The sequence below is a fragment of the Alligator mississippiensis genome, chromosome 7 (genome assembly GCF_030867095.1).
Source record: "Alligator mississippiensis isolate rAllMis1 chromosome 7, rAllMis1, whole genome shotgun sequence".
Classification (NCBI taxonomy): domain Eukaryota; kingdom Metazoa; phylum Chordata; order Crocodylia; family Alligatoridae; genus Alligator; species Alligator mississippiensis.
In genome coordinates, this window is record NC_081830.1 from 29,022,544 (window position 1) to 29,050,063 (window position 27,520).

The 27,520-nt window shown below is 45.1% G+C and overlaps 1 protein-coding gene across 1 annotated transcript in view; it reads left to right on the forward strand.

The window, feature by feature from the left end:
- Positions 1-2,452: 2,452 nt before the first annotated feature.
- The window catches only part of STAG1 (STAG1 cohesin complex component), a 304,994-nt gene continuing 279,926 nt past the window's right edge, over positions 2,453-27,520 (forward strand). Inside the window, exon 1 of the mRNA XM_059730741.1 lies at positions 2,453-2,611. The gene's annotated coding sequence lies outside the window, so the exon portion shown is untranslated. The remainder of the gene's footprint in view (positions 2,612-27,520) is intronic.

Below are 27,520 nucleotides of genomic sequence, written 5' to 3' on the forward strand. Positions count from 1 at the left end.
AACAAGAATGAGCAGGGGTACAGAGGCGCTTCTATATGAGGGGAGACTAAAGAGGCCAGGCCTGATCTGTTTAGAAAAGAGATGTTTGATGAGGGATGTGAGGGTTTACAAAATACTAAATGGTGAAGAGAAAGTCAATAGGGATTTCTAATTTACACTCTCTCACCATACAAGAACTCAGGGTCACAACATGAAAGGAGTAGGTAGGAAGCTGAAAATGAACACAGGGAAGTTCTTTTTCACCCAACGTGTCATTAAAGCATAGGACTCGTCGCCACCAGATAGGGTGGAAGCTGGAAGTTTAGCCAGATTCAGGAAGGGATTGGACATTCTTGGAGGAAAAGGGCATCAGTAGCTATTGAGCATGGGGGCGAGGGATACAGGCTCTGAACCAGAACTTCCTGGACCTTCACTGCTGGAGGCTGCAAGTAGGAGAGGACCAGAGTGGGGAAAACCCCCCTGGGCAGACCCAGTTCACTCTCCCTTTCAGGAACTGCTCTCTGCCCGTGTGACACAGGCCTTTATATTTGACTTAGAAAACAGCACAGCAAAGTCTCAGTAAATTGAGATGCATGCCCAGTCAGCTAGATCTACAAATTATGGCCCGAAAGCTCTGCCCCATATGGCCATCTTGCTGAAAGCCTTTAGTCCAGCTTGATGAAGCTGATGTTCTCAGTGTACTGGTGGAAGCACTGCCGGCACGTTTAGCCTGTAATTAGGGATCAGCCCGTGCCGATTCGAGTGCACGCAGCAGAAGCAGGAACCCTGGCCAAATGTTTAGGGTGGCTGCTGGTGGTCTGTGCTGCCTGCTGCTTCGCACATGGCGCTGAAAGGATACAGGTCTATTTGTTGCTTTAGAGCAGAGGCGGGCAATTATTTTGGGCGGAGGGCCCCTTACTGGGTTTTGGCAAGTCATCGAGGGCCGCATGATAGGCAGCCAGGGGCAGATAAATATTAATTTTCTAAATTTTTTAGGGGCCCCACGAGCCGGACAGAATGGCCTGGCGGGCCGCATCCAGCCCCCGGGCCGTGTTTTGCCCACCTCTGCTTTAGAGGGACTGTGGGCCACTGCCCACTGCAAAATTCCATAAACCGCCTTTAAAAAGGGAAGCCGCTAGAAAAGCACCAACTAATTGCTTGGGACAACTGAAAACAACAGGGGTGGGAGTGGAGGTCTAAGGATTATAACTAGTATGCCAGACAGTGCCCAGCTGCCCTGGGATGAGTCCAAGGAGGCAGTGGACACTGCCCGGAGACAGGCTCACACCAGGGAGAAGAAACCAGCCCCACTAGCCCTAGGGCTCCTCCTGCCCAGTCTCATTCCTGATGAGAGTGATAGTCAACTTTGCCAGGGCCAGGAGGAGGCTGACCAAGTGGACACAGGACTTTTTAACACGTCAGGGAAAAACATGGGCCCAGGTGCCTGCCAAGGAAATGATAAGCCCTCTTTAGTATTGGAGGTCAGTGAGGATGTGCTTCAGATTACTTGGGACAAATAATAATGAAAACAGGGACAGAAGTCAAAGGGCAATGACTAGTGTGTCAAGGGGGACACAGTGGACAGCGCCCGCTGGCTCTCTAGCAAGCCCAAGGACCCAGCAGACACTGCCCAGCGGTGCCCCAAGGGACCAGCGTCACACCAGGCATCTTCCGGGCCAGAGCCTCCTTCCCGCAGCGCAGCCAGGGCCAGGCGGACACAGGAGAGCGGGCGGGGTGGACCTGAGCCCTGCTCTGCTCTGGACACGTCACTTCTCACAGGCTTGTATGTTGTAACAAGCCCCAGGTTTCATGCTGAGTGGCCACAAATAACCAGTGTTGCCGCACGGCTGCCGCCTGCCCCTTTCATGTATTGTACCCCTTGCTCTACGGGGTTGCAATACATCCCTCCTGACTTCCTCCCCGCCATTGGGGATTTTGTAAACCCCTGTCCTCTCCCCCCCGCCCAAGTGTCTGTGCTGCGCCCGCCAGGCCCGGCCGCCTCACGTGCAAACTCCCCTCACGCCGGCGGCCGGCTCCGGGGGCCGAGGCGCCACGTCCCAGCGCAGCCCCCCCCCGCGCTGGAGAGGGGGCGGCCCGCGCCGGTCCCGCCCGCGCGCCCTGGCGGAGAGCGCGAGCAGGCGCGGCGCGCGGTCGCAGTCGCTGGTCTCCCGGGGAGACGGCCCGCCCCTCTCCGCATGACGTAGCGAGCCGGCGGACAGGGGAGAGACATCGGGCGCAGTGCGCCTGCGCAGGCATTTCGCGCGAAAGACGTTTGCGGCGGCTGCGGCCCGCGTGCGCGCGGCGGGAGGGGAGGGGAGGGGAGGGGCGCGGCGGGGCGGGGCGGGGCTGTGCGGGGGGAGGGGAGCGGGCGGGCGGACGCGGCGGCGGCCGGCAGGGGGCGCTCGGGTCGCGGCGGCGGCGGCGGCTGCGCCATTGGCGGGTCGGCAATGCCGCCAGATGGCGGTTTAGGATTGCGGCTCCGCTGAGCGCGGCCCCCGCCGGCGGCGGCAGCAGCAGCAGCGCCGGCCCCGGCCCGCGCCCGCGCCCCGCGCCGCAGCCCTCCGGGGCGCCGCCCTCCCGGCCCGGCCCGGCCCGGCCCGGCGCGGCGCGGCCTGGCCCGGCCCGGCCCGAGGTGAGCGGCGCGGGGGAGGGCCGCGCTGAGGCGCCGATCCAAGATGGAGGCGCGGGGGGCGGGGGCAGCGGCCGGGCCCGCTCGGCTAGGCTCGGGCTCGGCTCGGTGCGGCGGCTGGGCCGGGCCGGGCCGGGCGCGGCGGGGCGGGGAGGGGAGAGGAGAGGAGAGGCGGAGGCGGCGCGGCACGGGGCGGGGCGGGCGGCTCGTGCCGGAGCAGCGGGGCACGGGCGGGGCTGCTCCGCGCCGCCATCTCATTGTCCGGGTCGGGCCGGGCTGGGCTGGGCCGGGCGCGCGGCCTCCTTGCTCGGGCCTGCAGGCGGCGGAGCGGGGTGGGGGCGGCCCGGGGGCGGGGCGGCAGAGGCGGGGCCTGGCAGGGCTGCGGGGGCCGCCATGTGCGGGGGGGGCCCGAGGGCTCTGCCCGCGGGGAGCAGGGAGGGGAAACCGGGAAGGGGCACAGGGGGCGAGGGTCGCAGCCCCCTGCCCTCTCACCCTTTTGAAATCAAATCCAGGAGTAGCCCTTTTCCTACAGGAGGGAGGGAAGCTGCGTCCTGGGGGCTGGTACCAGCCGCCTGAGGCAAGCGGCCCCGACCTGGCAGGAAGTGGGGGCAGTTCTGGGACCTAGAACAGTGGTGGGCAACGGCAGGATGCACAGAGGTGGGAGGGTAGTGCACCACTAGTAATTGCAGTAGTAGTAAGAGGCCTGGGGTTGAGCTAAGCTGGGAGTTGAGAGCCAGGGGGATTTGGGCATCAAGTGGCTGGGCCTTGGTCTGGGAAGTGAGGGTTGAATAGCAGGGTTTAGGAAGAAGTGGTACTGACACTGCCTGGGAAGAAGTGTCTAGCAATGCCCTGACCTAGGGGCATGGGGAGATGAGGAGCTGTAGTGGCTCGGGGAGGAGGGGTGGCATTGAGGGGGGTGGGAAGGGAATCCTTGTGGCTTTACAAATAGAGGTGTCACAGTGGCAGGCCTACCCCTGTAACCAGGGAGGCATAGATGGAAGCCAGTGTTGGCGGCTGTGCGCTCTGGAAAGAGAAGAGTCTACATTATGGCCTGCAACTTTGATCTAAAAGTGGTGAAGGGGCCTGCAGCAGCAGGAGTGTCACATGGTCTCTGTAGGTAAACCTGGTGTGCTGACCTGGTGGTAGGTACATTCACAGTTTAGGGATGAAGGGCAGGGAGTGGAGGGGTGGGTCAGTGAGGCAGGGTAACTGACTGTTTCCAACTATTGTTTTTACTCTGAGAGAACCTACCATCACTCTAGTGTCTCCTGTCCATCAACCTGTTACTGAGGGGATTTCTTCCCTCCCCATCTCTTGTTATGCACCTGTGCTGCAGGTATCCCTTTATCCACCCTTCTGAATAAAGTGCAAAACTTCAGTATGGTTGGTTGTGTGTGAACTAGTTTGAGTTGAATTTAACTTCAGTATAAAAACGTGTTTTAACCGTGTTCTAAAGAAGGGCTTCATGTCTTTCTGTTAGGTTCCATCTCCAAATTTGGGAAAGGCAGGAATAACTGAGTCTATAAGTAACATCTTGCTATTTCCATTCTCAAAAGCTGCCATGAGGTAGCTGTTGAGCATAAAGCCTTGTCTAGGCTATAGAGTTAACTCAATTCTAAACTCAAATGTTGTGCTTTAATTAAAGATAATATGATATACAGTTAGACTTGGTATTCACCTGTGCTGAAGGTTTGTTTAGCCTTCTTGTATCTACATTGTTATACCTCTCACTTGCATTAAGGACAGTATCCTGGCATTCCCAAGCCAAGATAATTTTGCATGGTCTTGCATCACATGTTCTCATTAGTTCATTTGGCAACTGTAGGTGGCAAGTTGACATTATCTCACAATGTCCGTTAGTGATCCGGGGAATGCACCAGACTGCAAGGCTGTACTGTATACATCTATATGTTGTCTGTGATCATAGATTCCTGGCACAAACATCATGAGAAGCAGCATTTTTTTCTTTCTATAGCTATTTATAGCTCTTGGTGAGTTATCTGAGAATCTGCACTAACTAGGCTGCAGATGTTCTAGAGCACTGATTCTCAACCAGAGTGCCACAGACCCTGGGATGCCTTGAGATCCTTGCAAGGGTGCCACACAATACTAGTGCTGTTTGGTTGTGTAAACACAATTCACAAGATAAACCCAGAGATTTCATATAAGAATCTGTAGTATTAAAAACATTCTGACCTGTTGTGGTCTTTTTGAGTTCTTTGCAACAAAAGAATTGCTCTATTATTTTTCTGTATAGTCAGAAAAAAAAAGGTGGGAACTAAGAGCTGGCATTTTCTGAGGCGTGTCTTGAGTCTAAAAAGGTTGAGAACATTGTTTTAGAAGCAACTAGTACAGTTCATTGGTGCAGTATGAGTTGGTGGTGAATGAGTTTTGAATGCGAATGCTCAGTTATGCATGTACTTGGATCCTGTTGTTAATAGCTAATGAAATGCAGTAGAGTCAGTGGATGTTCTGGGCAAGGCCGGCAGCTACATGGCAGTAGGATTACTAGCATACTGATTTGGAGATCTGGGATGATTATGAGTGAGCAGACTTCATTTTGAAGAATGACACCTTTTTAAAGTTGTGTGAGAAATACATGCTAGGTCTGTAGGCCCCAGCAACAAGATTTAGCACCCCGGTCTAGTGACACCAGGTGTAAAGCAGTCATCTTTTGGTGTTAATTTGTTGGGAATAAACTTGAGGTTGATAGGGGTGTGTGGGTGTTCCTGGCTATAAATGTGCTGTAGATGAGTATTGTGAGGGTGTCTGAGGTCCTTGAAATCAAGGAATCTCAGTAATTGAGATTTTTAGGTTGGACGCACATTAGTTAGAAGGATCATGCCTACAATCTTTTCTTTATAATGTGCAAGTGAGTAAATTAGCAGGAAGTGCTGCTACTACTAAAATGTCAATGGCCCACAGAGGCCTAAATCACATTCCTTTTATGAGCATAAATATTGGAAGTGCTGGCAAAGTGTATGGATGTTTAGAAAAGTGGGAGTACATAACAGTAGCTAGGTAAGAGCCCTTTTCCAGAAAAATATAAGTATATCAATTAGACACTTTCTACTGTTGTTTCCCTGGGTCACAAAGACTTACCTTTCCTTAAAACAGCCAAGCAGAAGACATTTTAACTGCAAGTTTAGCAGATGGATTGAATGAACTCCTAGAAGGCTCCAGGCATAATAGAAGACTTGGTTAATCATAATGACCCTTTGTTGCAGTGCTGTTATGATCAGAGCATGCTTCTTGCATCATAACATTTGTGAAAATAATGGGAGCCTTTCTCACTATAGTGTTTGGCAGATACAAATGACCCATCAAGACAATTTTAGATCGTCTGAAAATAGCCTGATTGTTTCTAGGTTAGCATCACACTCCGTATGGGAATTGACTCTTCGTTCTTACCTTGTTGATTTGTATGGGGAGTTCAGTGGTGATTTTTTGATGGATGGGGGAATAGATTGTCAATTACTCAGTAGATTTTGTTAAGGAGTATTTGGGTTTCATATTTTTAGGAGATGGCAATACTCTTTGGAGTGGGCACAATGTAACCATACCTATGAATTGTTAATATGTATATTTTCATTGAGGAGCCTCTGCACAGTTCTGAGCTTGGGATGTGCTGACAGCGCAACTTGGATTAGTGGGACTATCTGGCTGCCAAATAGAGTCTGTTAGAGGTCTATGTTTCTTCTAAATGTGAAAGTAACAGAATAATAAACCTCACCCAATTTCCAAGCTGGATTTATGGGAACTGTTCATTCCCAGGACTGCTGTCACCTTCTTAATATAGCATTTTAGTGGGGGGAGGGGAGGAAAAATGAGGGTTTTAGTACCTAGACACACATTCTGGTTTCTCATGCTCAAACTGAAAACTACGGAATTTGGCTTCTGGAGTCATGCCTCTTGCCTTTCATTTAATTTTTTTGTTTTGTTGTTTTTGACTTGGAAGAACATTTACATTTGGCCCTCTTGGGGAAAGATCTTACTGCTGTTTATGCAGCCTTTCTTACCCAGGGCTGGAAAGGAGAATCAGTATAGTTTCCAAGTCAAGCTGTTGTAGCAAGCATTAGCAGCTAAAGCAGGGTCAGGCAATTATTTCAGGTGGAGGGCTGCTTCACGAGTTTTGGTGAGCTGTCAAGGGCTGCATGGGTAGTCCCACCTCTTGACAGTTGCCCCACCCTCTTGTTGCCATCTTGGGAGTGGAAGTCCCATCCTTAACCAGCCAAGCAATACGGTATGTTTTTGGGGCTGCGTGTACATGTGAGTGCCTCGTTCCCACCCTCGTGGGTGGAAGGGCTTGGTGGGACACAATTTGTTGGGGGGCCCTGCTGGCCAGATGAAAGTGTTTGGCAGGTCAGATCTGGCCCATGGGCCGTATTTTTCCTGCCCATGAGCTAAAACATTTGGCGCCAGCGTATACGGGTCCATAATTGCTGGGAGATCAGTCTCAGTTCTGACCACTTAGTGATGTAGAAAGCCTGGCAGAGCCTTGGAGCAGGTCTCCATTTCCTTGACTGGAAGCAAACCGAAGCTGCCACTGTCTGTGAATGTACAAGCATCAGGTCTGAATAGAATTGGTTAGCTTGGTAGGTGTTTACCTCTGCTGAAAGAGTTGATGCTTAAGATTTGGCTCTTTCTGTACTACATGCTGAAATACACGAGCATTCTTGGAATGCTCTGACCTCTGAAGTTGGAGCCAAAACAAAGGATGGTATTGAGGGCAACCTTGTAAGAAAAATCCAGGTCGTGGCCTGATCTCACCCATTGGTTCTAGTACCAGACTAGCAGGTAGTGCATCTAATAGTTGGAGTAATGGTTGTGCTGGACCTAGGTTCATCATGTGAAGCTGAATCAAGGTTGATCGCACGTATCTGTGTGTGCACCTTTAGGAAGGAGGAAGAAAACAAAGCAAAACTAAAGTAGGGTTAGAGTATTGTTGTAGCCATGATAGTTCAGAAAATGTATGAGGCAAGGCTGTCTATGTAATCTCTTTTTTTGAACCAACTGTCCAGACTTGCTGACAGGTACTTTGTGCTTGAAAGCTTGTCCAGCCTCTCTCTCAAATGTACAGTTTCTCCAATAAAAGATACCACCAAAAACAACCCTTCCCACCAACCTCTTACATCTCTTAGAAAGCTATAACTATTTTCCCAGCTGTACAAGCCTCCTAAGATTAAATATGGATTCCCTGGGAAAATGTTGTGGCCTTCATAACTTCTTGCTTATTCAAACTGTTACCATCCTTAAAAAGTTAATTAGTTTGGTCCTCGGATTGAGGCTTTTATATGCAATCAGGTCACAACTGGTTTGATTTATTTTCTTTGAGAGAACATACATAAAACGCCCTTGCAGGCATCGTTGAGACTGTTCCTTCCGTTCAGATTATGAAACCACCCTCCCTTAACCATTGAATATCTCTGTGAAGTAATAGTAAAACTAGAAGGTACCACTTTGGACAATGTGGATGCACTGGTCTTTGTCTATGTATTACCCAAACTTTAAGACGACTGAGGAATAGCAGCTTCAAAGGGTTTGTGGATATATTCTGCATTGGATTGTTCTGATCTGTTCCTGTCTCTAAAATGGTGGTTCTCAACCTTTTTTAGATTTGAGGCACCCCTCAGAAAGTACCAGCCCTCCCTTAATTTTCACTTGACTACAGAAAAATAGTAGAGCAATTCTTCTGTTGCAAAGAGCTCAGAAAGACCACAACAGGACAGAATGTTTGTGACATTATGGATTCCTATTTGAAATCTCTGGTTATATCTTGTGAATTGTGCTTGCACAACTAATAGTGCTAGTATTGTTAGCACCCTGTGGCACCCTTACAAGGATCTTGAGACACCTCAGAGTGCTATGGCACCCTGGTGGAGAATAACTGCTCTAGAACTAAGTCTGTTGACTATTTTGATGTAGATTGGGGCTGTCCAACTTCTAAGCAGCCTTGGGTTGCCCCATCCAGAGCCTCAGGTCAGATGAGCCACATCAGCTTGAGCTGAGGGCAGTTTCCAAATCCCTTCGCCTGCTGCCCAACCTGCCCCCCGCCCCCGGGTCTGTGGCTCAAGTAGAGACCTTGGCTGCACTGTGGGCTGTGCTATGCCACTCCAAGTCTTCGGACAGTTGTAGGAAGTGAAAATCGGAGGAAGAACCCTAGCTGCTGCTGCAGTCAGTGATGTGAGAAGCAGCAGCTTCTGGGGAGAGGTCAAGGGCTACAAATTAGCTGCTAGCAGTCCACCAGTTGGACAGCCCTGATGTAGATAAAAATGTCAGATCAATGATAAAAATGTCATGCAGAGGAATAGTCATTTTCCCATCATCCAGAAGATTTGCTCCAATTTATTTTTCTTGACACTGCTGATATTTTAAATTTCAAGTATGTAGAGGAAACTTTGCAAATATGTTTTGACATTCTGAGTCTCCTAGAGGGTGAAACCAGAATGGCCCTTATTAAGGCCAACAAAAAGACTTGGCAAGTCTAAAGTACAGCCCATACAGGCCATATTGGGGGGAAAAAAGCCAGAAAGTAGCAACTGCCTCCTGAGGGCTTTCTAAACCTTTCCTGCTCTAGGCTTACTTAGTGATGGTGGTTGCTGTTCAAAGGATTAAGTGCAGTCCATGTCTTGTCAGACAGCAATAAATTAGATGAACTGGATGAGCTGGTAAGAGGTTCTCTGCCACACTAGACATTCTAATGCAGCATCTAGAAATGTATTCTCAGTAGTTGCTGCTTTGCTACTTGCTTATAAGTTTGCCTGGTCTTCCTTTCAGAAGGAAGAACCTAGGTAGATGGTTTTCTATTTGGTGGTGAAGGAATTTTATTCTAAAAACAGATCAGCTGCAAAAATAATGTTATTGGGTAGATGGATCTCTAAGGATTTTGCTGTGCTTAGAAAAAAGGCTGCATCATCAACCTTCTGTTATCAGAGACTGCATTTATTTCTTGTTCCTTTCAAAGAAATACCAGCAAACAGCCATGTACTCAACGTTGGAAGAAGTGCATACTTTACAAACTAATTTTAACATCTTTCAGCTATATCCGCTTTCTCTACGCTGGTTTTGAGTACTAGAGTACTAGCACTGAAGACTGCTATATTTTGAGTATTTGTCTATCAACCTGTTCATTCTCTCTTTCTTAAATGATCCCTTGATGGAATTTGCTAAAATCAGAATCTTATCACTAAAGTTGGATGCTAGAGAGCGAGAGTTCCCTAAAGAATTTTAGAGAAAGGGGTTTTATTCAGATACTTTTCAACTTGCTTTAGACCTTTAGAAGTTCCATTCTTCCAGCAGTGTTGAAGTTAAGCCTACTTGCCTTTAGATTGAATCAACTAGTCTTTATTCATCCAGGATTGGTTTGCAGCTTGATTTGTAACTCATCTCGGTAAGATAGTTGCACTGCAAATTCCTGTGCTTTGTTGTGAGAAGAGATCATTGTCAATATACAACCCTCTCATTTAGCCCTCCAAAGTACCATGAGTATTCACAAAGTACTTCTTTGATTGTAGCAATCTGTCACCCTGGTTTTGGAGGATTGTCTCATCAGGGCATCACAGAAGGACAGAACACAAACTGTCAAAAATATACATGCCCACTTCAGAATCAGCTTCACAAATGGCATGCAATTCAGAATTGCCCTATAGGATATCATCTGAGTTGGCACTCTTTGAAAGCCAGAGCTTTCCTTCTGGAAAAAAGATATCTGAAAATCCATGCAGTACTAGAAGTATTACAGGAGAACTTAAGTCAAACACTGATTTCTTCCTGAACCTGATAGACCTTTTGTCTTGCATATTAATCTATGCATATTTAAAGATGAGTCCCGTACAGCATTGTTTGGCATATAGTGTCTTGCTAAATATAAAATTACATGCTTATGAACTTGATACCATGCAGTAATGGATTTGTATCCCTCAGCCTAGTTGCATGCACAGAGATACTCCACTCAGTTGCCTGGATCTGTTAGCCATATTACTGCCAACACTTCTAGTGTGGGTTGTGTGAAACTCACCTGAAAAATCTGACTGTTGAGTTAGTGAGTGCAGGTTTTAAAAGAATATACTCTGTATTACTATTCTAGAGTTTAAATCAATGTCTTGGGTCTTCAAGCCAATTCTCTTTGAAGAGCATGGCAAGGAGGTTCAAGTAATTACCAGTAGTTGTGTTTTGTGAACAGTCAGAATGGAACAACTTTCAGCCACCTTGTACAGAGAGTGTAGCCCCACAGGAATAGTATATACTATGCCAGGTTTATTGCCTAGCATTTTGCTTGGCAGACTAGCTGAGCAGATCCATGGTGTGTGCTGAGCAGGTGTGTACTAGTGTAAAACATTTTCTCTCTGCAAGGTTATCTGGAGATGGGTGTATCTGCAGCAAAGATGCATTTCCAGATGTCAGAGGATTTGCTCCAGAAAAGAAAGTCAGCCAGCTTATCTTGGATCTATTTTTTCTCAACTAGAGAATAGGTCTCTTCTGAGATTCAGTCCACAGTTTTCTTAGAAAAATCAAGCACTTCAAAGTCAAGGTTATTCTGATTGCCCTGGCCTGGGTTACAGGACAGTGATTTTCAGCTATAGATTTACTGCAGCTGTTACAAAGGACTTGTCTGCCTTTCCAAGTCAATAGGCTTGGCCTTGAGGGAAGATTTGCCTTTTCAGTGCATTCTGTCCACTTGACTTGGGCCTTGGGATTTTAGAACTGTCCTGTTCAGAAAAAGTATAGGAAATTCTGATGAACTCCAAGAAACAATAAAACTTACCTGCGTTTTAAGTGGCAAAGGTTCTTTTTGTAGGCAACTAGCAATAGCATATAGGCCTAATTTTAGCTTTTATTCTGTCCATGCCTGCATTCTTCATTTGAAATCTTTGGGGCTATCCATATTTTTGGTAAAAGTGCATCTTGTATCTTTCTTGGTTCATCGCAGGTTAATTGGATGACAGACTGTATTCTGCCATTTTGTAGTAAAAAGATTTTTGAAGGAGTTGATGAAAGTCAGCCTTCTGGTTAGAGACTGCCTGTGTAGGACCTCAGTTTGGTGTTAGTTCAGATCATAAGGTCATGAAACCTTCTGTCAAACCTATCGGAGGGTATTGTTTTATCTTTGTTACTTTGACACTTACATCTGTTAGAAGGGCAAGTGAGGTGCAGGCTTTCACGATTATCACCTCCGTGTCCCTCCCCTTAAAGCATTTCAGAAATATGAAGCATTTCTTCAGTTGCACCTGAATTTTTTTTTTCTTCAGGATACTAATGGCATTTCATCTTCAGCATTCCGTAAAGTTTCCAATAATTTTTCTCTAGGTTTCATCATAATTTAGGGGAAGTTCAGCCACATACTTTGGATTCATGTGAACTAGTATGTTAGCTGAGAGCATTAGCTTCTATTATGGTTAAGCCTAAAGAATAAATAAAACCCTCAAGAGTCTCTCCTGGGTAGAGTAAAGGGCAGGCAGTTGTCTTTCTAAGTGGGTTAGACTCTGCAATGAACAGTAGTATAAATACTCTCCTGGCCCCCTTGTCCCTGCCCCCAGAAGTGTTTATAGTGCATTGGACTAAAGGAAAAGCTTCTCTTGTCTTTTTAGACAGATTCTGTAAAGTGGTACTTGGAGTGTGAGTCATGGCTTCATAAGACCTTTCGCTTTAGATCAGGCATTTATTTATATAAAACAATCTGGTAAAGTAGAATTATAATCTACATTAACTAAACCTTCTTATATCTGTCTGGAGGAAAATGTATTGCTTTCTAGATTCCCAAGAATGGGAACGTATGGAGGGTGTTTAAAGAAGTAAATGTTATTTGTAACTGAATGGTTTTGCACATTCACACTGCCTGCACCCACTTCCATCCAATTTGGAGCCCTTGTTACAACTCTGGTCTTGAGGGAGGGGAGGAAGGAAACTCATATAGTTGATGTCATGCGTTCTCAGCTTTTTTACACTCTGGTCAGAATCACTGGTGTAGGGGGATAGATATAAGCATTCCCATAAAAGCTGCTGTGTCAGGTTACTCCAATGGTACCTCAAGAGTATACATGTTGCACAGTCATTTTGCAGAATTTTGATTCCATGTGAGTAACCATCTTTTTTTTAGAAATGTGACCAGATTTGTCCCTTGATCACATCCATTACCGCTGGAAGTAATGTTGCAAACGAAACACATATTGCAGGTATACGGACAGTTATACTGTCCATGCTCGGACAAGTGGATTGGTAGCACCACTGAACTGTTCTTGCTGCTTCGCTTGAGACACAGAATTCATTCAGCAAAAATGCATGTTGTAACTACACACAGATATTTTCCGTCACCAAGAAACAGTTAATAATATATCACAAAGTAAAATAAATATACTCATAGTTATATATAACTTGCAATAATGAGAATATTCATCAGCCTCATGGTGATCTTTCTTGTTTGTAGCGGTAAAGTACAATGGGCTGTTGGTTTTCACTGCTTCCAAGTTGTGTTCAGAAATGTGAATTGCATTGCAGCTATGAAATGATATCCTGGGAATGAAACTATTGGAGCAAAGTGTGTAACCATAGTAATTAGAATGGTTGTTCATTCTTTCTGAAAAAAATTATGGATCCCTATTGATCTGGCTCTTTCCTGATTTTTGTTTTTTATTTTTTTAACATGAGGCGTAATCAGTAACTTTTGGTGGCTTTTCTAGTGGTAACCCTCTCCCTTCGGCTCTTCGAAGGTTTATCTGTATCTCTATGTATAACATTTTAGCTCCAGCAGCTAGACTATTTTTCTTTGCGTTTTTTGTACTAGGTTTTCCCCGATTCCATTCTGTTAAAGAGATTATTCATTATTTCTATGGCTTTCACTGATTTGTTTCTTGGAGTAGGTGTTGAGGTATCCTCTGAGGAAATAGAGGGCACTTGAAGCACTGGTGGAGGAGAAGGAATAAGTTGGCATCCTTTCAATGACTTATCGCATTTTCTCTTATTGTCCAGAAACATGGTGGCTTCTAGTTTTACACACCAAACTTAACTTGGGCCTTTTGTGTTTTCTGGTTTCAGTGTGGTAAGGCAGAGGACTTCATTTCCACCTTTGTTAGTAGTCTTTGTAACATTAGGCTTTGTTACTTTTCAGTATTAATGTTAGGTTATATTTTTACTGCCAGTTATCAAGTGAAAATGGGGAGTTGAGGGAAGCGGTGAATATTCTGCATTATTTAGGCAGTAATCACTTTGTACTAAAGCAATATTCTGCATTTGCCAGAGTGGAAAGGAAACAGGTGTTTCAAGTATTTCGATGAAAGCCAGCTCCATTTGTAGTTGAACTTCTCAGGTGTTTGCTAACACCAAACTACTGGTGTGGAAGCAAGGAGTAGCTTGCCTTCCCACAGAACCTTCTTGATCACCTGAAGGATTTGTATAGTAAGAAGTTTTCTTACATTATTTTTCAAAGTAGGGGGAAAAATGAATTAATTGGCTTTTATGTTAGAATTTGTATTACAGGTATTTCCAGAATGCATTGGCAATGCTGTTTCCTGTTGGCAATGCTTTTGCAAAGCATGTTTATGTATTCTACACTAATTTAAAAATAGTGTATAGTTTATGCCTTGCTTTTTGAAAATTGTTTTACTGTTCTGTTTTCCTGAAAGCAAATACAGTTAGTGCTAAGCATTTGCATTATGGATTTAAAAAATGCTAATTCATTCGACTTGCCTGTAAATAAGTATTGCTTGATATAGTTAATGATTTATGAATTGTTCTTTGTATGTTTGCCAGTTGAAATCTGCATATTACTGCATAGGCAGCCATTAAAATACTTGGTCTTATTTACTGTCCTGTTTTTTCCCCCCTCCACTCCTTGTCATTCATCTGGAACTTGGGTACGAGGGTAGGGGGGAAACCTAGAGAGAAGTCAGCAGGGGGGAGCTAAGGGCCCAAAATTTGTGCCCTAAAATATCATACCTGTAGTAGTAGTAGTAGTAGTAGTAATAATAATAATAATAATTAAGATGTTTTTAGCCCAATGTATCTCCTCAGCCAGCTTCTTTGAAGTGTAGTTATAACTGATTTTTATTCCTGTTTCTTGTGCCAAGGTTGTCATGCATTGACAGCATCCTACTCCAGGATAAATTAGTTCCCTCATTTCTGCCTTTGGCCAGAAGGTAACTGGCAGCAGACTTATTCCTAGCCATGTATTTGAATCTAAGGCTCTGTGAAAAGAGAAGTTGGTTAACTGAATTGATGCGTAAAGGGCATCCACAATAGTGTCCTGGAAAATATGGACTGATTTACAGTCTGGTTCTTGACTGAACTTTTGATCTCTGAGCAGGAGATGGGACAGGGAGCAGAAGGCTGAGCAGGGGAAAGGAATTGGGGTGGTACTCAGGAAGGGTGTGGGGCTAATGTGCACATCTGCCTTCTGATCTAGAGTCAAGAAAGCGAGTATAATCAAGCTATAACCTTAACTGTAAATCCTAATCTAGACATGATTCAAATACGATGTTAAGAAATTTATCTAAAGCTTGCTAGACCCTGTTGCTTTGATATGCTGCAAATGCTTGCAAGGGGAAGTCTGTCATTGCACAGCATCATCCCACTTTGAAGCAGGGTAGGTCTTTCAGTTATTTGCTTGTGTTGCCCCTTTCTTCTCTCTAAACCTGTTGTGATGCTGTCTGGACTCCCTATCAATTCATATGTTTTAGAGAATGTATAGAGGATGATACTAGTGTTTTTAGGTTAGGTTAGCTAGGATGGCCCTGTTTTCCTGATGGACCTCTGCTTTTTTTCAGCAGAATGTCCAAGTCCCTACCTTCTACAAAGGATGAAGGCAGGGGCTAAGAATCGGAAGAAGACGCCAATAAAAGTGTAAAAATTTCCTTCTGAATATCTTATTCCAGTAAAATGTGGTGGTTTGTGAAAAGAAGGGACAAAATGTTAAGGGATGCAGAAGAATCTCATAGGATTGTAGTTTCTCTCCTGCGGGTACTAGACTTGTGTGCTGTATCTTGCTTGAGGCTATCGGGTATCATTTTAATACTTGCATTCAGTTATTAGAGGGAACACACAGCCCTTTGATTTATCTGGCTCTAGCGAAGCAAATGATAGGGGCCATCTGTCAATTTTTGCTGAAAAGTCTTCACCAGAATCGGAGACATTCTGATAGAGATAAAGGATTCGGTTCCTTTTCTCCAGCGTAGCATTCGCCTCCTTTCTGAGGCCGTCCTTTCTTGTCCATGCATTCAGTGGACCCCTTCACCCCTTCTGCAGCAAACATAGCAGGCTCCTTACAGACACAAGTCTTATTTGTTACACAGTCATAATTTGTTCCTTGAGAAGTAGCAAAAATTAAGGTTACCATTTCTGAACTGCTGAACGTAAGATATGCCACTTACTGGATCAGGCCATAGATCCATCTTGCCCAGTCTCCAGCCCCTGAGTACTGGGCCAACACCTGGAAGGCTGCATGTGGGGCCTGTGATTCCAGGCAGGGAAGCCCAGGTAGGCTCCTATGTCATGCAGTAGCAGGGAGTAGATGTTGAAAGGGAAAGCAAACAGGGTATAACCAGGGTGTTTCCCCACTGTTCCCCTCTCACTTGCAACCTCCGTTGTTTAAGGTCTAGGAAGTTCTGATTCAGAGGCTGTGCTCCTAACTCCCATGCTCAATAGATACTAATGCATCTTTTCCTCTAAGGATTTGTCCAAATCCGTTTTTTGGAATCTAGCTAAACTGTAAGCCTCCACAGCATCTGGTAGCAACAAGGTCCTTGCTTTAATTGTGCGCTGTGTGAACAAGAACTTCCTTTTGGTAGTAGGTTTAATACTAACGACTAGTTAAATTTTGTGATCCCTAGTTCTTGTATTGTGAGAGAGCGTAAATAATAAATCCCTATTGACTTTCTCATCACCATTTAGTATTTTGTAAACCCTTATCATGTACCCCCTCCAGCGTCTCTTTTCTAAACTCTATTGGCCTAGCCTTTTTAGGAAGCTCCTCCATACCACTAATTATCCTTGTTGCCCTTCTCTAGTTCTCTCTCCTTTTTGAGGTGTGAGGACCAGAACAGCATAGTATTCAAGGTGTGGATGCTCTATAGATTCATAAAGGGGCATAATGATACTTTGTTTTGTTTACAAAGCAAATTTCTGCAAGCTTGATTTTTGCAGTTTTAGTGTGGCTTTCACAGGGCTAGTGAAAGACAGATCCTTGGCGTCAAAGCAAATTCACTATGCTGCTTTTCAGCTCCCTGCTCCAAAATATGGAGGCATTAGAACTTGAAGAGTTAAGAATGTTTTAACTTGGGCAAAACTGTATTTTTTCCCCGAATTTGTTGTAGCCGAAACTTTCAGGATATGTCAGAAACCCAGCATATGGATTCAAGCCAAATGGTTAAGGTGTGGAAAGTTATAAACAAATGAAAACAGGATCGTGTAGCAAATGTAGGTATGAAACATCCTGCCATATTCAAGTGGAGTGATTTAAAGCAAGGAACAGGATAAATTACCTTTAACCTCATCTAATCAACTATGTTTAAGTGACTTGTTAATAGCTGGCTGAAATGTGTTTAAGGCTTTTGATGCTTACACAGCATTTTCATTAACAAGCTAAGGAAATGCAGAATAGATGAGAGTGCTGTAAGGTGGATACATAACTGGTTGCATCTTCATGCTCAGCAAATAGCCATCGTTGCCTCCCACCTAGACGTTGGACCAGTCTCAAGTGGGGTTCCCCAGAGGTCTGTCCTGGGTCAAGTATTGTTTAACACCTTTATTAATAATTTGGCAGATGGGATTGTATGTTTAGCAAATGACACCAAGTTGGGTGAAGTTGCAGACATTTTGGAGGGCGGGACTAGGATTCAGACTGACCTGGATAAACTTAGAGAAAAGGACTGTTATCAATCGGATGAGATTCAACAGATAAGTGCAGAGTCTCGCACTTGGCCCAGAATAATTCTGTGCACCAATACAGCCTGGGGAACAACTGTCTAGCCTCTAGTACTGCAGAGAAGGATTAAATTTTAACAAGCTCCAACAAAACTTACCAATTAAAGATGACCTTTCACAATCCCATTTTCCAAAAAGGGCCTGCAATATCAGAGAGCAAGCGCATGTAAAGGAAGTGAGAGAGAGCGCTGATATGCATGATTATTAAAATGTAGGATTTACTCAGTTACTTTATGATTTTAGTCTCTTAACTTTCTTCTTTATTTAATAATCATTTAAAAAATGTTGACTTGTGTATTAGTAGTCCTTAGCAACCTAACCCCAAGTATAAATTACCTTTAATTTTGAGAGAAACAAGATTTGTGAAGCAAGCTGATGTCTTTCATTGAACCAGTTTTGTAATTGGGAGAGCTGTTATAAAGCTGGTCCAATAAAAGATGCTGCCTCATCTCAAACTTCATTAACACTAGGGCTGTGCGAAACTTCGATTCGGAGGAGATTCGGCCCGATTTGGTGACCAAATCTCCAAATCCAAATCGAATCGGGGATCAGTAAAAAGGTCCAAATAGACTTGAAGCTCTCCAAATCTTCGGAAAAGATTTGGAGAGCTTCGATGATTTGGGCAGTCCTCGCCTACTGCAGCAGGGAGCTGGAGCCAGTCTTGGAGCTGGTAAGTAGAGGGCAGGGGGGCACACGGGACACCATGGGGGGACACACCCCCCTCTCCTGCAACTGCTTCGGGGGGGCCCATGGAAGAGCCCCCCACATGGCACAGGGCCATGGGGATCACCCCCCACCAAGCAGGACCTGGTGAGCCTGGGTTTTTTTCCCCAAAGTGCCTGGAGCTAGGCCGGGTGGGGCAGCCACTACCAGGCTGGGGGAGCAGGCGGGGGATGGGCCTGGCTGATTCAGAGATTCGGCAGCAGTCAGATCTCTGAATCAGATTCGGCCGAATCGATTTGGGACGGTGATTTGAATCATCGAATCGCTGTCCCCAGAATTGGATGAATTAGAATCCGAAGCGAGTATGAGCTGCTTCGCACAGGCCTAATTAATGCTACATTAATTTTGTGGCAGTGAAGAAAGTAATAGTTACTTAAACTTGTAGTATTCTAAAAATCTCAGCAAGTTCTCTCAGTAAGAAACTTGCTCTTCATTTCAGCTAAGGTGCTGTTTTTTTTCCTGATGTTGCAGGGATGTAATGCGCACGCCTTAAAGAAGATTGCTATTATTTTTTAAAGGCTCTTCCTTGAGGTGCACAAAAATTTGTCTTTACTTCTGTATTTAGTGTGTATGTGAGGTTTTTGGGGGGGGATAGTCTACTGGCTTTGGCTCACTCCTGTCAGTTGTTGTAACTAGTTCAGCATAAATTCAGCTTTCTGCTCTTTTCAGTGGATTGTTATGATGCATTCATATTCCTCACTGTGTCCTAGCTTGTAGACTGCTGTTTTGTGACCAAGCAGCAACTTTAGCTTTTTCCCCCCATGGGGTTGAGACTTTTGCTTTTTTGACAAATCCACAGTTGTCCATGCTCTTCCTTACTTGATTAGATGATTATGATTGTACTGTATATGGGATGACAGTTGTCTATCACTTGAAAACTTCAACTAGTGAGGAATGTAGCTGCCTGTTTATACAGTAGTGGCTTTTGGAGGGAGTATTGACTGTGCTTTCTTACATAGTGATTACCAAGTACAGTTTATAAAAGTAAAAACACTGAAAATTTCATGAATATCACTGACAGACTATACTAAGAAATATTCCTTTTTTGGACAGGAAAATTCAGTAACAACAATGCAGGAAGGGAAATTAAAGGAAGATGGAGGAGAAACTAGTTAAGAAAAGCAGAGAAGAAAGTTACCAATTGCACTCTAACTTTCCCCTGAACTTCCTACCGGTTTTAATGAAAATGTGCACAAAAAAATAAAAAGTTAAGAGGTTCCAGTCCTGTTCATTCCACTTACAATTTGTGTTGAATTTAATCTCTTAACCCTGTTAATCATTTGGGTCCTAGCTACTGGAGAGTGATCACATTTATCTGTGATTCTCCCTGATGTAAAAGCCTAGTTAAACCCTCTCAACTCTCGATGACTGACAGATTTTGTATGTCAGAATACTTTGCAAACCTCCCTCCCCCCACACCCCTCACATCAGGCTTCTGTATTGAGGAGCAGGCTGGAGAGGTTTGGGATAATTTCCAAGAGGATTTTCTGATGTTCTTAGGCTGGGTTGAGTTGAGTTTTTTCTTGCAGTCTATTTAATTGCATTTTATATTATTAAGATAATGTGTTTGTGCGTTTTTAAAAAAAACACAAAAAAAACCTGCTGCTTCTATACTAGGGGTTGTCAAAATGGCAGATTGGGCTAGTGGCCAGACTCCATTTCCCAGTACGCCGTGCAGCTGGTTTCCATGGAGACCCCAGGAGCAGCAGGGCTGTGACAGCGCAGGGCTGGGATTTCCATGGAGATTGGCCCAAGCAGTGCTGGCAGGGCGTGCGGCTGGGCTGGGATCTGCTCTGGGGCTGGGGCCAGGATTTTGTGGTGGTGACAGGTTGGTCCAGAGATGGGACAGAGTTGCAATCTGCTGCCTGCATGCCCTGCTGGGGCAGGGCTGTGATCTGCTGCTTGCACACCCCTGCCCGGGGCAAGCAGGCAGCAGATTGCACCTCTACCCCAGCTCTGGCCTGCACTGTTACGGCCACAAGATCCTGGCCCTGGCCCTGGCCCTGGAGCAGCTTTCCACCCAGCTGTGCACCCCAGCAGTACTGCTTGGGCCCCGTGTCCATGGAAATCCTGGCTCCGTGCTGTCATGACCCAGCTGCTCTTGGAGTCTCCATGGAAACCAGCTGCAATGATGTGGGCAGGGGCTGCAGGGAAATGGAGTTCACTGTGGGTCCAGTCTGGCCTGCAGACCGGGCTTTGCCCCGGCTCTGTTCTATACATGCTGTGAATAAATAAAAAAATCCTGTAAATTCTTTCTAGATATTACAGAAAGCAGTACCTGCATGTGTCCTATCCAAGTTGGCAAGTGACTTCTAACAAGTTAACCTTGTAAATGCCTAGGATAGAATGGAATTGTAAGCAGTATGCCGCATGAATTTTTATAAGATCATTTTTTGCCAGTGATGAAGGTCCAGGTCAATACTAGGTGAAGAAATGGACACACAGCTTTCCCTACTACACACACTCCATTCATGAACTGTTTTCTGCTAACACTATTAGTTGTGGGGAATTTTATTGCCTCAGCTAGATATTTGGAGATGATGGTTGGTTAAAGGAAAGTTAAAAGGCTGGCATCTTTAAAAGGTGAGTTACGGTTTTGATCTGTGATTGTGGTGTTTGTGAATTGCCTTCTGGTGGAAGAGCAGCAAGCATATGCTGTGAGGTGGCTTAATTTTTAATTTTTGTGACTTTATGTTCATGCTCTTTATTTCCTTATCTTTTGTTAAATGCTAGGGCTGTGCGAGCTTCGGTAGCCAATTCGATTCGGAGGAGATTCGGTCTGATTCAGCGGCCGAATCTCTGAATCCAAATCAAATTGGGAGACCCTTTAAAAGCTTCTGAATTGAATCAGAAGCCTCCGAATTAATTCAGAAAAGATAGGGTGATGATTCAGAGATTCAGCCATAGACTAAACAGGCAGCAGTCCTTGAAGGACGCTGGACACAGCTGGTAAGTCTGTTGTGGTGGGGGGGAGGGGGGGTGCAGATTAATGCCCCCCACAGCGAGTGAGGAATTGGGGCTGGGGCCTGGGACAAGCTGCCCAGCAAGGGGTGGGGCTCCAGGAGGCTACCGCAGCCGCCTGCCACTGGGCTGTGCTCCACAGGGTGGGTGGAGGCAGGGTTGCATTCTGGGTGGCTAGCCCCAGCTGCAGCACAGCCCTGACTGCCCACCCTGAAGAGCATAGTGGAGTGGGGGCTGTGGGTGGGACTGTAGCCATCCTAAAATTTACCGTAGCCCCTGCCACTGGCCCCACTCCAATCTGGGTGCATGTGCCCGCCCGCATGCCCTGCTGCTGCTTGCCTGTCCAGGAGGCACAGGGAGGCTGGGCGAGCAGTGGGAGGGCATAGGCCCCTCTCCTAGTGCCTTCTGCTGCCTGTGTGGAGCACAGCCCAACCCAGCCCACCCTGTGTAGATCTGGGGGCACATGCCCACTCACATGCCCTCCTGGACCAGCGGCACGTAGCAGCACATAGTGGCAGGAGCCTCTTCCCTGAGTCCCGCACCCCACCTGCCCCTGCTGGGCAGCTTGTCCCAGCCCCAATCCCTCCCTCACTGTGGGGGCATTGATTTGCCCCTCCTCCACGCCCCTTCCCGTTCTGCCCACAACAACAGACTTACCAGCTGGAAGCAGCTGTGCCCAGCGTCCTCAAGGACTGCTGCCTATATAGTCTATGGCCGAATCTCCGAATCACCACTGAACCTATCCTGAGGTTCACCTTAGGGTCTTTTGTGGGAAAAGAAGGATCTCTGATAAGAAATGTCTGTGCACAAATGCAGAGCCTGGGAAACAAGCAGGAAGAATTGGAAGTCCTTGCACAGTCAAGGAACTATGACGTGACTGGAATAACAGAAACTTTGTGGGAGCTTGCATGACTGGAGCACTGTCATGGATGGGTACAAACTGTTTAGGAAGGACAGGTAGGGGAGATGAGGAGGAGTTGCTCTTTTTCTTAAAAAAGCTGTATGATTGCTCAGAGGTACAGTATGAAACTGGATATAGGCCTGTTGAAAGTCTGTGGGTTAGGATCAGAGGGGAGAGCAACAAGGGTGATGCCGTGGTGCTGAGTGCCTGCCATAAATAGCCAAGACAGGAGTCTGAGGTAGGTGAGGCTTTCTTTAGATGGCAATTAGCAGAAATTTCCAGATCACAAGCCTTGGTTATTCTCATGGGGGACTTCAGTCACCCTGACATCTGCTGGGAGGGCAATACAGCAGTGCGCAGGCAATCCAGGAAGTTTGTGGAGAGTGTGGGGGACAATTCCTGGTGCAGGTGTTGAAGGGGTCAACTGGAGGCCATGCTGTTCTTGATGGTGTCACTCAAACAGGGAAGAATTGGTGAGGAATGTAGAAGAGGATGGCAAATTGAGCAGCAGTGACCATGAGATGGTTGATTCAGGATCCCGAGGAAAAGAAGCAAGCAGAGTAAGGACCCTGGACTTCAGAAAAGCAGACTTCGATTCCCTCGAGGATATAAGGGACAGGATCCCTGGGGAAGCCAGTATGAGGGGGATAGGAGTCCAGGAGAGCTGGCTGTATTTTAAAGAAGCCTAACTGAGAGGACAGGAAGACTAGCAAGTATGGCAGAAGACCAGCTTGGCTTAGCAGGGACCTCTTCAGTAAGCTAAATCACAAAAAGGAAACTTTTATAAGAAGTGGAAACTTGGACAAACAACTAGGGAGGAGTATAAGACTATTGCTTGGGCATGCAGGGATGAAGTCAGGAAGGCCAAAGCTCAATTGGAGTTGTAGCTAGCCAGGGATGGGAGGGGGAACAAGCATGTCAGAAACAAAAGATCAGGGGAAGTGTGGGGGAGGGAATGTAGTGATGTGTGGAAAAGGCTGAAGTGCTCAATGCCCTTTTTACCTCCGTCTTCACAGGCAAGGTCAGCTCCCAGACTACTGCACTGGTGGGCCAGCATAGTTTTGAGAGGAGATGAGCAGCCACAGGTGGTGGAAAAAACAGGTTAGGGATTGTTTATAAAAGCTGGATGTGTACAAGTCCATGGGGCTGGACATGATACACCTGAGGGTGCTGATGTGATTGCAGAGCTGCTAGCCATTATGTTTTAAAACTTGTGTCAATTGAGAGAGGTCCCAGATGATTGGAAAAGGCAAATATAGTGCCCATCTTTAAGAAAGGGAAGAAGGAGCATCTGAGGAACTACAGAGCAGTCAGTCTCAGCATAGTCCCTGGAAAATATCATGGAGCAGGTCCTCAAGAAATCCATTTGTAAGCACTTGGAGGGAAGGTGGCGATTTAGGAACAGTCAGCATAAATTCACCAAGGGCGAGTCAGACTAACCTCATTATCTTCTATGTTGAGATGACTGGCTCTGTCAATGTGAGGAGAGCAGTGGACATGATATACCTTGACTTTAGCAAGGCTTTTGATATGATCTTCCTCAGCATTCTTGCAAGTAAGCTAAGGAAGTATGGACTGGATGAATGGACTGCAAGGTAGATAGAAACTGGCTGGGTGATCAGGCTCAAAAGGTAGTAATCAATGGCTTGATGTCTAGTTGGCAGCCGGCACCAAGTGGAGTGCCCCAGGGGTTGGTCCTGGTGCCAATTTTGTTCAATATCTTCATCAGTGATCAGGAAGATGGGATGGAGTGCACCCTCAGCAAGTTTGTGGATGATACCAAGCTGGGGGGAGTAATTGATATGCTAGGGGGTAGGGCTGGGATTCAGAGTGACCTAAACAAATTAGAAGATTGGACCAAAAGAAATCTCATGAGGTTCAATAAGGACAAGTGCAAAGTCCTGCACTTAGGACAGAACAATCCCATGCACTGGTACAGGCTGGGGACCAACTGTCTAAGCTGCAGCTCTGCAGAAAAGGACCTGGCGGTTACAGTGGACAGTAAGTGGAATTTAAATCAACAGTATGCCCTTGTTGCCAAGAAGATTAACAGCATGCTGGGCTGTATTAGTAGGAGCATTGTCAACAGATCAAGGGAAGTGATCCTTCCCTTTTAAGCACTGGTGAGGCCACATCTGGAGTCCTGTGTCCAGTTTTGGGCCCCCCACTACAGAAAGGATATGGACCAATTGGAGAGAGTCCGGTGGAGGTCAAAAATGGTTTGGGGCTTGGGGCACATGACTTGTGAGGAGAGGCTGAGGGTTCTGGGCTTATTTAGTCTGGAAAAGGGAAGATTGAGGGGGGATTTAACAGCAGCCTTCAACTACCTGAAGGGGGGTGGGTTCAAAAGAGGATGAAGCTGGACTGTTCTCAGTGGTGGCAGATGACAGGACAAGGAGTGATGGGCTCAAGGTGCAGGTTCAGTTTAGGTTAGATATTGGGAAAAACTTTTTCACTAGGAGGGTAGCGAAGCATTGGAACAGGCTACCCAGAGAGGTTGTAGAGTCTGTCCTTGGGGGTTTTAAAAACCAGGCTTGACAAAGCCTTGGCTGGGATGATTTAGTTGGGGATGGTCCTGCCTTGAAAAGGGGGTTGGATTAGATGACCTCCTGAGGTCACTTCCAATCCCAATTTTCTATGACTATAAGATCATCTGGCCTTTCTTCACTTCCCTGAAATCTTGAATAATTCAAGATGCATGTTGCCATAGAACAAGTGCTACTAATTTTACCATTGACAGTGCAGTTTTGTGCACAAACTATATAATAGTATCCTATCTTGATGCATGTCATCTTAATTCCAGGGAGGTTCACAATTCAAGTATTGTTTAGTCCCTTTCAGAATATTCTGTCACTCTTTTGACTATGGAATTCTTGTGAAAATCCTCTTGAGCACACTTGATGTTTGCCTGAATACAAACAAGCATCCGTCTTTAGACAGATGCTATATGGAGTAGCGCTGTTGAGTACTCAGTTGAGGACCCCCTACACCTCTAATGAGGCAGAGTGCCTCCACTGTCTTCCCTGTTAGTCATGAGCTGACAGCCTTCTCATTCCTGTTTCCTCATTGCTGATGCCTTTCCTTGTTAGATTTCTAGCAAGGATTCTCATATCTGCTGTCCACAGAAATTTCAGTCTTTCTTGTGCTGTGTTGGGCTGGTCAGTTTTCTTCAAGTTGAGAAATCTTTTCTTCCAGTATGGCCACCTGGTTGTACTTCATGTACAAGAAATCTATTCTGCCTTCAGGTAGGAAAGAAAAACATCCCTTCAGGGTTTGAATACTTATTCTGCTATTGCTCGTTAGTATTGCTGAGGTAGATATGTCTTTAATTTAAACAGAACTCCCTGTTACAAATTTCCAAATAAATAATACTGTTAACCTTCACATATTCTCCCATCTTAGTTCCCTTACTGGATCAGCACTGCTTCCTCATAAATAAGGAGGAATTAAAACACACACATTCATGCAGTGTTTCTGAAGAGAAACTTGAAAAATCACAGGACCTTCACAGAAGCATATCAAACATAAATTAGCCAACTCTGTTGCTTCCAAGGACAGATCATCAGTTATTCGTCAGGCTCCCTTGAGACTTGGGTAAGGACATCCTGATGTTCTACAGGCTAGGGAAATGGTGGGTCTATGGCCACACTGTTGTTAGAAACAATTAAATATTTCCTTGAGCACACAAAAGGCTTTTGTCCTGGTCTGAGAGGAACTAAAAGATTTCATGGCCTCTAGATCATTTCTTGTATGAGTCGAATAGAAGAATTTATTATCTTTAGACTGAAGATTAATATGTGAATATATCCTTAGGTTCAGGATGGAAAATTTCCTTATAACCAGACTTTGGTTCTTTTTTTTTTTTTTTTTTTTTTACCTCTCCAATGTATCTGAAATTGATGGATCGCTTCATTGGTAATGGTTAATTTTTTTTTATCACAAAATAGGTAGCACACATCTTCTGGAGAGCTCCCAAAATTTAATTTGCAGGAGAAGGTTCACGTTTGAGGTCCGGCTTTGTCTTTAAGCTTTGTTGGCATTGCTTGAAATGGCTGCAGGAGAAACCCTATAAAATGTGATTTTTTTTTTTTCCTTTGTACGATAATAGTGGTGGCAGCCAGAGGCTCCATCATATTGTAGCAGTCATTTAAAATGGTAAGCTCTATTGATTAATTTTCTAGCTTCATACAGTTAATGCCTCTGGGGATACATAATGTTGTGATACAGACACAAAAAATGAATACTGTGTCTGGTTACTTTACAAAGGAATTGAGTATTTGGGTGTGATCTGTGATGTACAGTAGTGCTGGTAATAGTAAAATGTGTGTTTATTGGTAGAGAATAAAGAGCAGGGATAAGTTAAACTAATTAACATTATATGTTATTTACTTCTGTTAGCTTGTGCAAAGCTGTTACATTAAAATGACATGCTTGGTAGAATAAGGCAAGACAAGGTAGAATGCCCCTTGTAGACTAACTGAATCATAGATGCATAAATGTTTGTGAGCAAGTTTGCTTCATCAGATCCTATGAAATGACATGCTTAGAGCAGGCCTGCTCTTCAAACTAACATGGCTGATTACCACTTTGCTCAACGAAATGTTTGTAATTTACCAAAGGTTTTTCATACTTAAGTGAAAGAGGCATATCTATAGGGGATGAAGAAATGCATCCATTTCGTATCCCTCCTGTGTTCCAGGCTTCTAAATGCATGTAAAATCATCTGCTTATGAAAGAAAATTGGAGCTGTGCACATAGGCAGCAATAAAGAAGACTTTATCTGACAAGACTATATTGTGATGCAAAGCTTCCGTGAAGAGAAACATCAGCTGAAAAGAACCAATATCTAATTAAAATTACCTTTGTATCAGATCTACCCATGTTATACCTGTCTGCAAAATTGTGTAGATAACTTAAAAATTCTCTCTCTCTGTTTGGAGTGCCAAGGAGAGTTTTCAACTAAATTCCAACTTCACGTTGCTTGCTAAAAATATGTAAGGAGCAAAAGCAACTACAGATATTATTCAAATGGAATAAAGCCCAACCACATGTGAAATTTTGCATTAAAAGGGCTTTTACCTTTAGAGACCAGAGTTTAAGGCTATTTTAGAACAACACTAATTATAGTATTGCTGTTAGGCACTATTATAATTGTAGCAATGGCATCTTAATTTCTTCAAGTGTAATCTATGTAAGAGGCTTTAGAGGGTTAATTATGGAAATTTTGAAAAAAATCTTGTTGAAATAATTTGGAACAAAAGTCTGACTTTGTGCTGAATTCCTGAAAGGGCTGCATTAAAATAGATTTCAACTCTTCAGTAAATTTATTAGGTAATTCTTTATGTACTGAAGGAAGTGTTGTAATTTTGAGGTGCGTGTGTAACGGGCTGTATCCAAGTTACAAGCACAACAAT